Source organism: Pecten maximus, chromosome 2 (genome assembly GCF_902652985.1).
Source record: "Pecten maximus chromosome 2, xPecMax1.1, whole genome shotgun sequence".
In the NCBI taxonomy this organism is placed as follows: domain Eukaryota; kingdom Metazoa; phylum Mollusca; class Bivalvia; order Pectinida; family Pectinidae; genus Pecten; species Pecten maximus.
The window spans coordinates 38,252,253-38,269,601 of record NC_047016.1 but is presented as its reverse complement, the minus strand read 5'-3'; the positions used below and the strand labels follow the sequence as shown (position 1 = coordinate 38,269,601).

Sequence of the window (17,349 nt, the reverse complement as noted above, 5' to 3'; positions counted from 1 at the left end):
TTCAACGAATTTTGTACAATCTCAATGGCATTGCACACAATTCTGCATTGAATATTGTATCCAAATTATAAAATGCATCTCTTTAGGAAGGGGGATTACTCATAATAACGCCCAATATGAAATTCACATTCACTATATTTACTACCAGTGTTATTATGACACCAACAATCGTCAAAAGGATAAGAATTATCACGTTTGTAGAATTCATTGTTTAAATCTACTAGTGCAGAAAATTACTTAAACAAAGGGCAACAACTCTTTCAAATATCTGATATAGATGGAGATTACCGTGAGATAATGAATAACAAATTTTGTGTTGTTTTCCAATCTGTTTATTAACAAGGAACATTTCAAATGCTAGCATACATGTTTTGCTAGAAATTGTGAGAGCATGCAAAAATGGGAATAGAGGTTTGTGAAGAAAGAACATGTCTCCCCTAATTTATTATCAGCCTTGATCAGTTTATGGAAGATTACAGGGCTATTAAAAGTTACTGAGAAGTTATTGTCCAAACAAGAAATTATTGAAACTAAAGTACCATAGGCTGGAGCAAGATCAAAGTACAAAAAATAAACAAAGGGCAATAACTTTTGCAAAAATAGTCAAATCAAAATGGTCTATGCAAGTATATCATGATTATAAAGCCTACAAAGTTTTAAGGAAATTGGTCCCAAAATGAAGCAGCTAGGTGCCTGTAATAAACAATGGGCAATAACTTTTGCAATTTTTTTTTTAAATGTTGAATTAAAATTCCTTTCTGGAAATCAACTATATATCATGAAAATCATGCATACAAAAAATTAAAAGATGATAAATATGTAAATCATCTGCAGAAAGAAAGCCGTTCTTCATTGGTGTACAGCATAATTTTTGTTAAGATTTCTGCAACGGTTTATTTGTTTTAAAAGATACAGCCTTGCTGGACAAGAAACTGTTGAAAAAATTCACTTATTTGACCTTGTATCAAGGTCACAGTGACCTAGCTAGCAGCTAGTTCTGCCAAGATATATACGATTTGGAAGTAATTACCCAGACAAAAAATTGTTGAAAAGACCGGTACAAATACAAAATATTTCCATACTTTCAAGGGGAGACATGTACAGAATGAGGATGTTAGCCAGCCCACATAAACATACATTTATGTGTATCGTATTTATCTTGAATAAATCCCTTGCCCTAGCATTTAAGTTTAGTATCAAAATTTGGGGAGGACTTATTTTTAGGCAAGATCAATGATTCTGCAAAAATGATTTGGAGGGGGAATGGCAAATTTTTAGGCATGGGCTTATTTGTAGATAAATACTTTAAGCTGTTACCAGTTCTGCCACGGGGAGGCCTCCTCAAAAGAACCACCTGAAACAGAAAAAAAGGGAAAAAAAAGAAAAAGATGGTCTGGGTCCCGTCCGACCCCGTCTGATCCCGTCCGTTCCCGTCCGTTCCCGTCCGATCCCGTCTATGGAATAAATATAATAGCTTTTATTAGATCAATCCCTGTAAATTGGAATAACTGTTAAAATTACGATGTTACATACACTGTATGATACAGCATTTACAGGTTTACTATCAATTGCCACTAACAATACACTTATCCCTTCCAAGAAATGTCCTCAAATTAGTATAAGAGAATAAGAGCTAGCAAGATGTTGTAGAGTTTATTTTTCTCTGAAACTGCAAAAAATATATTGGATATTTGTTGTATTTGTTGTTTTATCCCAGGTTCTTTAATAAAAAAAAATTGGAAATGAAAAAAAATTTGGCCCATTTTTGTGGGCCAGTCTGTTGAGGGCAAACAAAGTCCTTGTGTCGATAGTTTATGTTGGGATACACACCTGGGGTTTGGTGGGGCATGGCAGTCCATCCTTATAGCCAGGATTCTTCAAGTTTACGCAACCTTGACTCCACATAGACTTCAAACCAATAGAGATATCAGAAATCACAAGATGACTTGTTCAAGTCTCAACTAGATCTGTCCGTTCCTTCCCAAGTATTTAACCCAAGACACAAACAATCACCCAATACAAGATTTACAAGCAATAACAGTCTGACACATGGTGGTCCATTGGATTACCAGGCCTGGACCACACAGACCTGGCACTCCAATCATGACGCTGTATTGCTTAACTTGTACCAGATTCATGTCTGTGCCATGAGTTAAACATTGTGAAGGAAGTGACGGAACGAATTGAGAAATGAATGAACCATCTTGAGATTCCTAAGACCCCCATTGCTAATTCATCTATCCAGAGCTAGATCACGCTCGCTTTAAAACCCTGACCCGGTGAATGTCCTGACGTTAGACATTCCCCTGCAAATGACATTCTCAATGTTATTTTCAAATCTTGAAAAACATGTCCAGGGTATCATTTCACAAAGCTTCGCAAGTAGTTACGAAAAAGTCACACAAAACTTACAAAGTTTTTATTGTTTCACAAAGGTGCAACTTTTTTCATATCCGACGTCAAAACCATACGTTCTCTCAGTAAAAATGTACCACTCTCTAACTTGGAGGTTAAAAAGGACAACATGTTTAGGTAAAAATTGTACGCCGGAGTCCCGTACACAGACTATGAACTTTATTTTGTTCCATCAAAACAACCGTATTATTGATAGATCAAATTTTCCATAAAATTTCTATTTCATTTTGTTTATTCTGCAGTAAAATAAACAGTAACAACACAATTTTCACAGATTTTGCTCAATGCCCATAGAAATACGGAATGTTCTGAAAATATATTAACTGTTGGCACAGTCTGCGAATATGCGAACAATTAGTTTCATGACAATGTCTACTTTGCCGGCATTCCTCCTTGACATTCAAACCCGGTTTCCACCTCGAACAATCGCTCACAAGGCATGCTCGTTCTCTTATGCTAATTTGATATTGAGCAAGACGTCATTTTCTGTTCCAAAAGGCATGCATGCGCACGATCTTAAATTGTTTTTGCAAGTTGCGACGCAGTGGATATGTTGTAAAGTTATGCAAGGTTTTGTGAAACGCCTAGTAATTAGTTAATCTGACCTGCGCAAAATTTGTAAGTTACGAAGCTTTATAAAACGATACCCAGAGGCCTTAGTGGTCACCCAAGATCTTGTCTATATGCGAGCTTAACATACAGTTAAACTTAAGTATTATGGACACCCAAGGGACAATGCAAAAGTGTTTCTATAGAAAGGTATCCTTTATGTAGAGGATTACTTTGTTTAACGAGTTAAATTAGGAACCAAGCAGGAATAGTTTGATTACCATTTACTGTATATCTCCTGACTTTTTATATTTAAACAAAACAAGATAACACATTTACATGATTTTCATTGGGGATTCTTTGCACTGTCCATTATGGACAGGTGTCTGCTATACACAGGTTTGACTGTATATGACTTTTTGACCTTGAAGGTACATGTATAGGCCTAGGTCATTCATCTTAATTAACTTAATTAACATATCTTTAAAGTGAGTTTTTGTGTCAAAAAAAGTAAGTCCACTAAATAGTAAAATGCCAAAATGCCAATATTTTTTCTGCATGATTTGCCACAGCATCACTCCTGGATCTCTAATGAATGTATAAACCAAATTAGAAGGGTGATTGGTGTATACTTTAGGACTTACCCAACTTTAAAGCAAGTTTTAATGAATAATCGTAACCGGCAAGCTAAAAATAATTGTATTGTCAAGAAATATCACTTGAACATTCATACTAAGTCTTGTTACTATGAAGCTAATATTCGAGGTAAAATATAAAAACCGATTTTAAAGATGGCGGTCATGGTGGCCACTTGAATTTATCAGGACCTTATTCTAGTCATTCCAATTAAGTGTCATTAATATCTGTTTAGGAAAGTTTACAGACGATGGGTGCTGCCCCATGACAATGACTCGCATGAGCCTTTGGGCTCAGGTGAGCTAATAAATAAATCTGCAAAGGGCCATAATTAAAATGTACAATTATAAAGCAAAAAGACCCTATATAAATAATTAGAGAGATTCCTTAAGTATCCCATGAGATATAGTGGTATAAAAATCCAACTGTCAAAATTCATAAAGTGTTGTCAGAAGAAATGTTGGTTGAAATTCAGTTTTTTAAAGTAGGTCAAAGGTCAGATACAAGAGATCCCAGAGGGATCTTGGCGCCCACCATTGAATGATCTTTATAGGTTCCATGTCAGATTGATCTTTTCCCTACTTTTCCCTTCCTCTAAGTCTTACTTATCTGTGTAAATTCAGAAACAGCCCTCGAGTACTATTCAAACAAGGGGAACCTATATATAGAATTTAAGATTTAGCTATAATGGCTGTCTGTCGGCCATGTTGTTTTCGTATTGGTCCCAGTATGCAAAACTAGGCACTGAGGGGAACCTACATATGAAATTTGAAAAAGATCCCTTCAGTACTTTCACAGAAATAGCGATAACAAACTTCAATTGTCAAAATCCAAGATGGCTGCCTGTCAGCCATGTTGTTTTCTGATTAGTCTCAAAATGCAATATGCATAACTAGGCACTGAGGGGAACCTGCATATGTAATTTCAGAAAGATCCCTTCATTACTTTCTGAGAAATAGCGATAACAAATTTTAATTGTCAAAATCCAAGATGGCTGCCTGTCAGCAATTTTATTTTCCGATTGGTCTCAAAATGCAATATGCATAAGTAGGCACCAAGGGGAACCTCCATATGAAATTTGAGAAAGATCCCTTCAGTTCTTTCACAGAAAAAGCGATAACAAATTTCAATTGTCAAAATCCAAGATGGCTGCCTGTCGGCCATGTTGTTTTCCGATTGGTCTCAAAATGCAATATGCATAACTAAGCACTGAGGGGAACCTGCATATGAAATTTCAGAAAGATCCCTTCATTACTTTCACAGAAATAGCGATAACAAACTTTAATTGTCAGAATCCAAGATGGCTGCCTGTCGGCCATGTTGTTTTCTAATTAGTCTCAAAATGCAATATGCATAACCAGGAACAAAGAGGAACCTGCATATGAAATTTGAGAAAGATCCTTTCAGTACTTTCACAGAAATAGCGTTAACAAACTTCAATTGTCAAAATCCAAGATGGCTGCCTGTCGGCCATTTTGTTTTCCGATTGGTCCCAAAATGCAATATGCATAACTAGCAACCAAAGGGAACCTATATATGAAATTTGAGAAAGATCCCTTCAGTACTTCCTCAGAAATAGCGATAACAAACTTCAATTGTCAAAATCCAAGATGGCTGCCTGTCGGCCATTTTGTTTTCCGATTGGTCCCAAAATGCAATATGCATAACTAGGCACCAAAGGGAACCTATATATGAAATTTGAGAAAGATCCCTTCAGTACTTCCTCAGAAATAGCGATAACAAACTCAAATTGTCAAAATCCAAGATGGCTGCCTGTCGGCCATGTTGTTTTCCGATTGGTCCCAAAATGCAATATGCATAACTAGGCACCAAAGGGAACCTACATATGAAATTTGAGAAAGATCCCTTAAGTACTTCCTCAGAAATAGTGATAACAAACTCCAGTTGTCAAAATCCAAGATGGCTGCCTGTCGGCCATGTTGTTTTCTGATCTGTCCCAAAATGCAATATGCATAACTAGGCACCAAGGGGAACCTACATATGAAATTTGAGAAAGATCTCTTCAATACTTTCTCAGAAATAGAGATAACAAACTTCAATTGTCAAAATCCAAGATGGCTGCCTGTCGGCCATGTTGTTTTCCGATCGGTCCCAAAATGCAATATGCACAACTAGGCACCAAGGGGAACCTACATATGAAATTTGAGAAAGATCCCATCAGTACTTTCTCAGAAATAGCGATAACAAGAATTGTTTACGGACGGAGGGACGGACGGACGGACGGACGGACGGACGGAGGGACGGACGGACGGACGACGGACCACGGACGCAGGGCGATTTGAATAGCCCACCATCTGATGATGGTGGGCTAAAAAGTCAGCAGGTCCATCAATGTAGCACCAATGGAAAGGTCACAAGGAGAACATAAATTTGAAAGGCCAATCATACCGTCAATACCATATTTACCGGGTATAAGCCTTGAGGCTGCCATCTTAGAAATATAGAAGATAGCTCGCTACATTTATGATGTATGACCAAAGTATTTTATTCCATTTAGATCTTCCGAAAACAAATTGCAGATGACAGGTAAAATTTAAACAAATTTTTTTCCAAGGTTTTGAAAACATTTTCTGTCCATTTATAATTTCCAAAGACAAATACATGAACCATTTTTTTTATTCGTGTTCTATTTTCACACAAGTAGATATAGGCACCAAGAAATATTTTACAAAATACATACATCTGTCACCTAGCACAACTGGCACCATTATGGTAGACTACACAAGCTTCCTTGATAATGTCTATGGTTTGTATAGTGTATAGGCTATCAAAAACCAAGGGGGGGGATGTTAAACAGGTTAAACATTCTAAAAAGTAGTTCAAAGGTCAGCAAATGTAGAACCAATAGAAAGGTCTCGTCATAAGGATCATAAATAAGTTATCCTCATTAGTATCAACACAACAGCAATATAAAATACTTAAAACACCTCTATTTGTATCTAGATCTTACTGTCTGTAAGCCTTACCTGAAGGACATGGCACTCATGCTTGTGATGCAGCCAAAGCGTGGATCTCGCGCATCTTACTGTTGAGAGAAATAAAACTTAAATTAGCACAAAGTAGCAAAGGCAGGTTTGGGTAAAATTTGGTCACGAGAACAAAGGCAAAACTACTAACTTTCATCTCATCTAAATATGATACAGCTGTATTTTTTTCTCTTATAACACGAGATCCTAGAGGGATATCTGCCCCCATCATTGAATATTGATTTACTAATCATTTAAACAAAATCTTCATGGAATAAAGTTGTAACAAACTTCAACCGACAAAATCAACAATTGTGTTTTGCCGATCAGACTCAAAATCCAAAGGGAACCTACAGGTGAAGTTTGAAACATATCACGAACCGCGAACAGCCACACCAAATACAAACTTGATAACGAACAGCCACATCCTAAGCAATTCTAACTGAACAACCTTAACAGGATAAAGATGGCTATACCTCAACAAGGTAACTTATTTCATTAGAGCCTTACCTTGCCATATGGACATGCCCTGCTCTACGGAGACATAGTCCTGCCACTATGTCCCACCCGTAGGATCTTGGTGACCTGATCCTATTGGACTGCCCCACACTGAATCTGTAACAAGAATTTTACTGTGCTCACATCAAATAACATCAAAACAATTCCACCATTTAACAATTCAATACATGGCTAATTTTGTTTTCATTTTTAAATAGTATGAATGAATCAATGTAAGGATAAACAGCCATTTACACCTTAAAATAATTTAACTCATTGCTGTAAATGTATACTAATGTTTCTATTACAGAAACACTCATTGTTTGCCGAAGTTTGAAGTTTAATGAGATCAATTTCCACATAATCAGTATAATGTAGAAACATTACACATGGCATAATTGTTCCCTCGCCCAAACATTGACTAAAAAAACAAATTTCCTTAATTGTATGCATACAAATACTACTTACATCAAGTGTGCAAAGCAGTTAGCTTTCGGAGACCGACAGGGGCTCCAGCACCACATCCAGGTGCTAATTGGGCTTGCTCTGGACCTATCCATCAGCCTGATGGCTGGAATTAGAAATGGTAAACAATACAAACAAACTCCAAGACATATTGACAACAATTATTATAGCAATGCTCTCAACAGTTTATTGAATTGTTTTATAAGAATCAAGACTTTTAAAACGCTATCTTCATTGGGCACAGGTAAATCTTTCTGAAAACCACATAAATCACCAATTTCACAGGAATTTCAAAGGTACAATATAGGACAAAAAGTGCTTAACTTAACTGGAGATTTAGTTTTGTAAACAGAAACAAGTTAATCTGTACAGCATTTGCTGGATATGAAATTCACAAAATGCTACCTCCAGAGAAAAAAACCTTTCCAATCAAACAGAAGACTTGTCCTACATTTAAATACTGCTTGTAAGAGTTATCCCCCCTGTGAAAACTGAATATTTGGATATGACTCCAAGAAAATGTTATACAATACACAAAAATGACATATAAAGGGGAGATAACTCCCTTTTACATGGTAATAAGTTATTTTTGTTTCTATATATGGTATGGTAATGTCTTTATTTTTCCATAATCTAACATCTATCATAGAAAGGTTATGATAATCTTGTTCTTTGAAATAAAAATGTTTAAAAAATAGTGGCAGGTTAGGGTTTTTTCAATTTAAACTATATTCTACCTGTTACTATCAAAAACATGCATAGCAAACCGACATTCTTTAAATAATCATTAATTCAAAATCATTATAAAGTTACTTATGCTCTCGATAAGAATATTTGTTTACTAGAATAGGAAAACACAAGCACGGTCACAAGCACTAGTACTAAAAACATGACATGTCTCCTTTCATCAGAGGCATCCTAATTTAAACATTTATGATAATTCATAAATAAAATAAAATATTTATAATAATTTGGGGCAAATATATTTCAACCCGATATATCTATCATGGGTGAAGAGGAGTATGTACCTTAGATCCAGGCAACCACAGCTTTATGGAATAAACAGATTACTGCCACTCTGTCCATCCTTAGGGCCTTTATCGCCTTGTTGACAAAGGCCCTTTTGATGACTGGCTCTACACTGCTCCCTAAAGACAGAAATTGAATGGATTAAATTAGGGTGGTTATCTTGACCATTCAAAAAATTATCTAAAAAAGACTACACATTTTCACCAAAAAAAGTCACATTTATACAGAAAATGTTGTATCTTGTGCTGAAATTATTAATGTGTCCCGAATGTAATCATTACAAAATACTAAATAAACAGCTAGTACTATTTTCTATCAATATTGCTGGACATGAGCTTTCACAATTATGTCATGCAGTAAGAATTTATCTTGTCATAGACCAAATCAGTTACCAAAATACTACTGTCTAATTACAAACTATGAAAATGTAACCATTTTAATATTGTCTTTTAAAATATTTATTATACTGCTATTTATACCGCTAGTGTGAGCACAGTCAGCTTTCCGAGACCTGGCAGGGCTCCTGATGCCACCTCTAGGCACGTCCCCCGGTTCTGAAAATAGTAAAGATAACATGTTTAGGTATTAAGCAATGTTATTTGTCTCATAAGAGGAATGATAAAACATCAGAATATAAAGTGGAATTTGTGATGTTTGAATTTTAGCATAAGTGTTAAAATTATAATTTTTCATCCAATAGATTGGAATTGAGAAAATTATAATGAAAAATTAATTATAATAAAAATTGTAGTAAGATCTGTTCATTACCTCCCTTGACCGAGGGGCTTGCTTTTCTGTCAGACAGAATAAGTTGACCCTTCACCCCAATCAGACTTTCCAACACCGGAGTATCTTTTACTACAAGAGACTTATTGCAGAACAACTACACTTACCCGCCCCGATTACAACAGAATTTAACCCCGAAATATCAGTGATAAAGTAACTAGAACCTAAACAGCCACATGCCCCCCTTAGGGTCCATCATGGAGGGGATCATGACTTTCCCTAACATGCAGCTGAAGAGGCACTAGCTCCTCATCAATGATATTTCCTGGCTTAAAAACTACCGCAAAAGAAACGAGAAAGTTGTGCTGAACTGAAATAGATCTATTGAGCTCCAGATACCACCAGCACCAGATCACCCAACCAGAGCTAGGAGTACCACCTATCCTGACCAGGATCTTGTCCTTTTGCCTGTGGACAGTCCTATCAAAGAAACATAAATGGTCTGGGTTTACAAAGTGTTTATCCTGAATAGGACATTGACTAGGTCAAACTATTGCGGGCATTTTTAACTACTGCAATACTATAACAACCATAGTGATATACCAGTGTTTTTCCTGGATATTTTGGGGTGAATTCAATTTGCCAAATTGGGAATTTTTTTTAGCGCTAACAGGTTAACAATTGGGAAAAATTTAAACCCACCAACACTCATCAATTGTTCCATGCTAGCCAATTTTACAGAGCACAGTGTATCATTTAACTTTACAGAACTGCGATAGCACAGTCGGAAATAGAAACTTCTTGACTGTCCTTTTTTTCTGATCTTTTCAGTGCAAAACTCTCCATTTTTGCTTGCCATAACAAGCTTAGACCACGGCCATATTTGTACAATCAGGGTCTTTACAATGTTTGCGCTATAAGTACTGCAACATAGATTGATCGCTTTCAGAATCCTTGGATGTAATTACAAAACATATGCAGCACATTCGAGGTATTCTGACTGTAATTGGGCGCGAATACTTCATAAAAACAAGACAAAAGTCGACCATTGGGAATTAGAAAAAATAATGCTAAAACACATTGGGAATGGGGTCGTTTGGCACACCCAGTTATATAGGCAGGAAAAACACTACCATCACTATAGTATTGCAATTTACTAATGACAATTCACTATTGATTCATTTTTATTTGAGTGTTTTTATGTTAATAAAATGGTTAATTTTTAAAGTGCTTTAATGTTAACAAATTTTAAGTACCGGTAGGTGGTTTTGTTTTTGAAGAATCTAAAATGCCCCCTACTCAGCAACTGGTGACCAGTATTTAATTTTTTAAAATGGACAGGATGCACGATTTAATGCTTTTACAAAACTGAACATTGTTTGATGAGAATTGGCTACAAAATTGTCAGAGAAACAAGAACATTGAGAATTTGACAGTCTAGAGTAAATATTTAATAGAAATCAAAGGTAAATATGTAGGTTGTAGTGACCTACTTTGGTACATGACATTGTGTCACCTAGGTCAATCCCTGCATACCCTAAATCAATGAAGTTCCAGCAAGTGCAAGATTTTTTTTTTATGTAGGTCAAAGGTCAAAATATCTTATCAAGATTCAAACACCAAAATACCTAGTAAAATCAAAATGCCATTCTAGGAAACAACTCTACATTAACTAGTAGTAATAAAAATATATCTACCTGAAGGTCTGGGGTCAGTTGGCTTTGACATTGGCCTCAGGACGGCAGGGCCTAATGTCCATCCTGAAAAAAATAATACACTTGATTAATCTCTGAAGAAGTTAAAATCTTTTGTTCTGTGACAATATATATACAATCTTTATTTTCTATTTTCAAATTGATTACTTTCTGAAAATATGGGGTTAAAGTAAAAACGTAAAATAGAAGCAAACTGAACATCGGAGTAGAATACAATAAGCAAATAGCCTAGTAATTATTTTATAAACAAAAAGCTCTATAACCCTTTTATTTAACAAAAGACCTTAGAATGTACCAGTAATTGCTTCAAGAAATAGTACTGAACCAAAATATCCCTATATAAATTGACAATACAAATTTATGACCCTACAGATTTATCCAAGATGACATGTTTGAAAACAAATTAAACTACGTACCAGTACCATTGACAGACGTCCGCCCCGTCATGGACCTGCAAAAATTGAAGGCCAATTAGTAATGATGTAATGAATTAAAATTGGATAGCTTGTGTCATCAGACTAAATTAATCCAACCTGTAATTCATAACTTGTAGAAAAAAAATATGAATATATGGGTTTGTAACGAAGAAAAGCCCCAATCAACTACAGGGGCATGTCTAGTGTTTTATAAAAAAAATATAGTAAAATACCTATATATATATATTGTCCCGGGCATGTCTATTTTTATATAACAAGAGCTGTTAGAGAACAGCAAAGCTCGTCTCGCAAATATTTGTCAATAAATAATAAAAATATATTAATTGGAATGTTTCGCAAATTGCATTAATAATATTTATATTGTTTACTTGATCAGATTAATGTTTTTTGAATTCAAGCAATTTTCAAAACCATACCAATTTATATACATATATATAAATTATTTATTGACAAACATTCGGGAGACAAGGTATGTTGTTGTAGATTAAATGAATATATAAATACAAATGTAATTGCTTTTGGACACATTTCTTCAATTTTTTGATAAAATATTATCCTAATAAGAGTTGTCTCCCTTGAAAAATGTGGACCGGTATACATTGTCTAATGTCAGCATTTTCACATTGAAAATTGTTTCACCCCAAGCAGGAATAGTGTTAACTCCATAGGGACTCTTTTACCAAATATCAGCACCCTAGTACAGTCATAAAGTGATGTGTTAAAAGCTTTCAACATTTGCACAAAAAGTTTTAAAATGTGTTTTTTCACCAAAAAAATCTTGAAGTTTAACTCCGGCAGGGGATAGTTTAACTCCAGAGTGACATTATTGCCAAATATAAGCACCCTAGTACAATTATAAAGTGATGTATTAATACCTTTCAACACTTGCACCAAAAACTTAACGCAGAAATATGTTAAGTCCAAAAATTTGAAAATTCTGGTTTTTCCCCAAAAAATCTTTTAGTTCAACTTTGGCAGAAGATATTTTAACTCCAGAGGAACCCAATTGCCAATTATCAGCAACCTAGTACAATTATAAAGTGATGTATTAATACATTTCAACACTTGCACCAAAAACTTAAAGCAAAAAATTTGTAAGTCCAAAATCTGTTGTTTTTTTTTCAAAAAATCTTTAAGTTTAACTCTGGCAGGGGATAGTTTAACCCTCACAGAGACCATATTACCATAAATTACTATGCCGACGCCGGAGTGACGACATAAGCTCTCATTCTTCTTATAAGAGACGAGCTAAAAAAAGGTAGTCAGAAATACCTATATATATATTCACAATATATATAGGTATTTCTGACTATTTTTTTTAATATAAAACAAGAGGCCCATGGGCCCTGACGGTCACCTGAGATTTGAAATATTTCAGTTATGTTAAATGTCCCTTTTTAGCCCTGTCCATCAGCCCCTAGGGGTCAGTCAGGACCAACATATGCATACCATTAAGCTTTTATCCCATGCTGATTATGTAACAAAATTAGAATGAATTCCAATAGAAATCAAACAAACTGTAGTCAAAAATTTGATTTCCCTATATAAACTATGGTAAAATTTACCCCCTCCCCAGGGGCAAACTTGTGACCCCAGGGTAATGAAATTCATAGCTTTAGTAAAGCACCATAAGACTCTTCCATCTATGAAGAGTATTCGATTCTACCTTATTTGGGTCTTGAGAAAAAATATTTTTGAAATTTCAGTCAATTTGACCCTTTTTAGCCCCGCCCATCAGCCCCTGGGGGTCAGTCAGGGCCAACATGTGCAAACCATCAAACTGCCATCACAAGCTGAAGCTGATGATGTTACCCAAGTTAGAATTAATTCCAATAAAAATCAAACAAATTATAGTAAAAAATGATTTCTCTATATAAACTATAGTAAAGTTTACCCCCCTCCCCAGGGGCTAACGCGAGACCCCTGGGTCATGAAATTCACAATTTTGGCACCTTTCCATCTTTGAGTGTTTGATTCCACCATATCTGAGAGTAGAGAAGATTTTTGAAATTTAAGTCAGTTTGACTATTTTTAGCCATGCCCCTCAGGCCCCTGGGGGTGAAGACCATAAAGTTCACACTTTTGGTTGATCTTTAGCAATAGAAGCTTTCTGCCAAAATTCCCTGAATTTGATTTGGAGTTTTGGAGAAGTCGAAAATGTAAATTGTTTACGGACGGACGACGGGCGACGACAGACAAAAGGCAATTAGAATAGGTCACTAGACATGCCCCTGTGCTTAAACAGTAATTTGCTATACATTTTATTTTACTGCAACTTACGCAAGATAAATAATATTTCATTAAAAGATGTTTCTTGAAAGTGTTGGCTACTTTAGAAACTTTTTGTCTATAACACCCAGGGCCTAAGGCTATCATCCGGAACTCCTCGGGTTTTTTCAAAATACAAGTGTAATTTGGAGAAAAAAACGAGGAGTTCCGGATGTAAGGCTATAACACCCAGTGGGTCATGTGACATTGAAAAAGGCGGGAGTTTTTGTGTTGGTTTATTTTTTTTTCAAAATTGAAGAAAATTGTAAGACAATGTAAATATAAGTATTGGACAGTGGTTTTAATGTTGTTATATTCGAAATGGCAGCAAGATGTATGGTGGGCAAATGTAGCATGTTAGGGTTCCCATGCCATTTGCCCATCATGCATCTTGCTGCCATATCGACTATAACATTAAAACCACTGTTCATTGCTTAAATGACAGGCAAGTTTGTGCATTATACGAAAGTTGTTTTTTTCCCAGCATGATTCTAATATGTAACTAAGTTTCTCTACACATCCGCATTACATTCAATACTGCTATTTTTTGTGCTGTCACGTTTCATGCCAACGTAACATTCTTATGTATTTTTCTTGTTTACTTTTGTTGAATTTTCGTCTTAGCCTATAGATCGCTGTTAATACCTGTGTACCAATTAAGACGTTTCAGAAGGGTAACATAGAAATATGCAAACACTATGACAATTCCCGAGAACACGATATTCGCCAATTCACTATTCATGCGCTTTCTTATAAAACAACTTATTGAAATGATGGTTAATAAAGTGTGAAATAAATTCATTACTGGCTAATAGACATGTATAACATAAGTGAAAATGTCTATCAAAATATCTTACCGAAACGATAGGTCCTTCTTGCTTGACGGTGGCGGGAATACTGACTTGGCTCTGTGAAAACCCGTGCAATATCTATATTGTGACCTTTGACCCCTCAAAATTGACCTTTCCCATTTGTTCTTTGGTTTCGAATTTGCATATGTGTTTAACCACTAAATAAAGATTATGATTATGAATAAAAAGTTTCTTTTGCAATTTGTTTGATGTTCAGCTCTATTTTGCGTAGAATGGTTAGACTAATCAGGCGATTTTCTCACTGGCGAGCAGTATTTTCATTGATCAAAATATGTTTGACGTTTGGGGCACCTCGAGGGGAAATAGCCTCAAATAACGTATATTATTAGGAGCTACGTGCTGTTACAAGGAACACAAATTATCGTTCATCGAGGGGAAAACGCAGTTTTGATAGCAAAAATTGATACTATTTTAACACCCAAGCCCCTGAGCTTATAGTATATATGACCGATCGACCAAAGTCGATAAGACTCTCCCGTCCGGCCCCTATAGTTGGTCCGTCCCAAAACCAGTCCGTCGTTTGTACTAGTCCTTCCTGCCATAGAGTGGTTCCAAACCAAATAACTTGATTTTTTTTTGGTCTGTCATCGTGGAACAATTACACAATTTTCCTGTTGAATACAATTTTCCCAACGGACATTGTTTGCCAGTCGAAGCCAATCCTTATAGTAGTTTAGTTTTTAAATGCGCATTTTTCTGGCAGCAATGCAATGTACATTGTATATCCATAGTCTGATGTTGAGCCTATCCGACACTTTATCAAGATTTTTTTTTCTTCAAATAGTCGTTTGTGTCAGTTGAGGATAGGCGTGTGTCATGTACCAAACCTAGATCATTCTGGCCTGATTTTTTTTTATATATTTCACCCATCGGAGGAAGACGGGAGATCCAGAGAGATCTCAGTGCCCACCATTCAATGATTTTAAGCGGTCCTACGAAGTACAAGACACGCGTATTAATGTATAGTAACCATGAAGTAGATATATGTCTATATTTCATTCGTATGATTGGTTGGATCGAGAACTTGCCCATAGAAACGAGAAATTTGGGCTAGTATATTACACAGTGAAATAATTTGCCACTTGTGTTCCCATGTATTGCAACGAGTACCATTATTTTTTCTATCTGTATTAATCAGTATGTCGAATTCTACAATTATACATGTGTTCCAAACTAGATCACTGTACATATCCTTGTCTGACAAAAATAAAAGGTCTAATTTCTCTGTGCATTGTCGTGATTTTACAAATACGGTTAAAAACGCGACAAGTTGACGCTAAATATCTTAAAATCTCGCTTTGGCTACAGGAGCATGTGTATAGTCTTACATTAAACAAGAAATATCTTTATAGTTTTAATGCGGGTGGTTATAATGTTAAACTGTTAGTGAAATAAATTAACGAACTGCCTTTCAGCACGAATAACAAAATTATATCAGTTTGAATCATTTTGGTGATAATAAGACTGCATTTGAATCAGAAAAAATACTTTTATTAATGTGTCATATGAAAAAGATACATCCACTTATTGCATTCAATCTTGACTTTGTTTCGTTTTTAACTGCATATCTGCATTTTGCATTTATCGCTACATTGACCAATCACATACACTTCATCTTGACCAATTCAATTCAATTCAATTTATTTATTCCAAATGCAACACAGCATATAGGATAACACAATATTCATATAATATGTATACATATTGCAACTTGAATGACAAGATGGCGGAGGGCCCAACACAGGCAATATACTTACGACACATAATAATGAATAACATATTGCTTTTGAAAACTTGTAACTGATGCATAACAATTACAGCGTCTACGTATTGCATGCCTATGACGTCATGACAGTATGACGACATAATTTAAACATGTACTATTCAATATAAATAACATACTTTCTACATACATATATAATGTATATACAAGAACACTACATATAAAAACTGTGATCATAATTTCCAAAACGCATTTAATTTAGTTACTTACAAGGAGAGTTTTTCTTTCTGCAGTGGCATGTAACAAAAATTTACCCAATCTATTCAAGGTTTTAACACTTTTACTGGAAAATAATTCTATCAATTTATAAACACTTGGACGAGAATAATAATACTTTTTGATGTATGTTTTTCTTAGTTCAGAATATGCAGGACAAAGAAGCACAAAATGTACTTCGTCCTCGACGTCATTTTTGTCACAAACTGTGCAAACTCTTTGACTTCTAGGTATTTTATTGTAGCGCCCAGATTCAATATTTAGACTGTGTCCTTGCATACGGAATTGACTCAATAACTTTTTAAATTTATAATTAATTGGCTTAATAAGATAAAATTGAGTATTGAAGGTATCCACAATATGTTTGTATAAATAACATTTCGACGATATATCAAACGCACTGCGTAATTCTTGAATAAATACATCATGAACACGCTGGACATATACTTGCATAAAATGACTTTCATTTAAAACGTATTGGTTGTTCCAAATATAACCAAAACCTAAACTACAAAGCTCATTTTTAATATGATAAACCCAATTACTTTTACAATTAGGTTTTTTATTATTCAATTCGACAAGTGCGTCATAACATGATTTTAAAACACAATTATTGGTTTTTAGTAATTTCAGCCAATATTTCATTACTGCTATTTTACGTTGCACATACAATGAATATCTACCAGTTTCGAAGAAGACCATAGAAGAATTTACCGATTTCTTAACATTAAGTAAGTCTTTGAGAAAAAGAAG

General features: G+C 35.1%; 1 protein-coding gene across 2 annotated transcripts in view; it reads right to left on the bottom strand.

Annotated features, from left to right (window-relative positions):
• Positions 1–315: 315 nt before the first annotated feature.
• LOC117322009 (alpha-(1,3)-fucosyltransferase C-like) overlaps positions 316–17,349 on the bottom strand; it is a 30,697-nt gene continuing 13,663 nt past the window's right edge. Inside the window, exons 1-11 of one of the 2 annotated variants that reach the window (XR_004531447.1) lie at positions 14,583–15,913; positions 11,437–11,471; positions 11,003–11,065; positions 9,348–9,785; positions 9,059–9,133; positions 8,579–8,698; positions 7,554–7,656; positions 7,098–7,202; positions 6,588–6,646; positions 1,831–2,306; positions 316–1,454 (exon numbers count right to left, since the gene is read on the bottom strand). The gene's annotated coding sequence lies outside the window, so the exon portion shown is untranslated. Of the gene's footprint in view, positions 1,455–1,830; positions 2,307–6,587; positions 6,647–7,097; positions 7,203–7,553; positions 7,657–8,578; positions 8,699–9,058; positions 9,134–9,347; positions 9,786–11,002; positions 11,066–11,436; positions 11,472–14,582; positions 15,914–17,349 lie in introns of those variants that run through there. The other variant, XR_004531448.1, reaches the window with a different exon arrangement.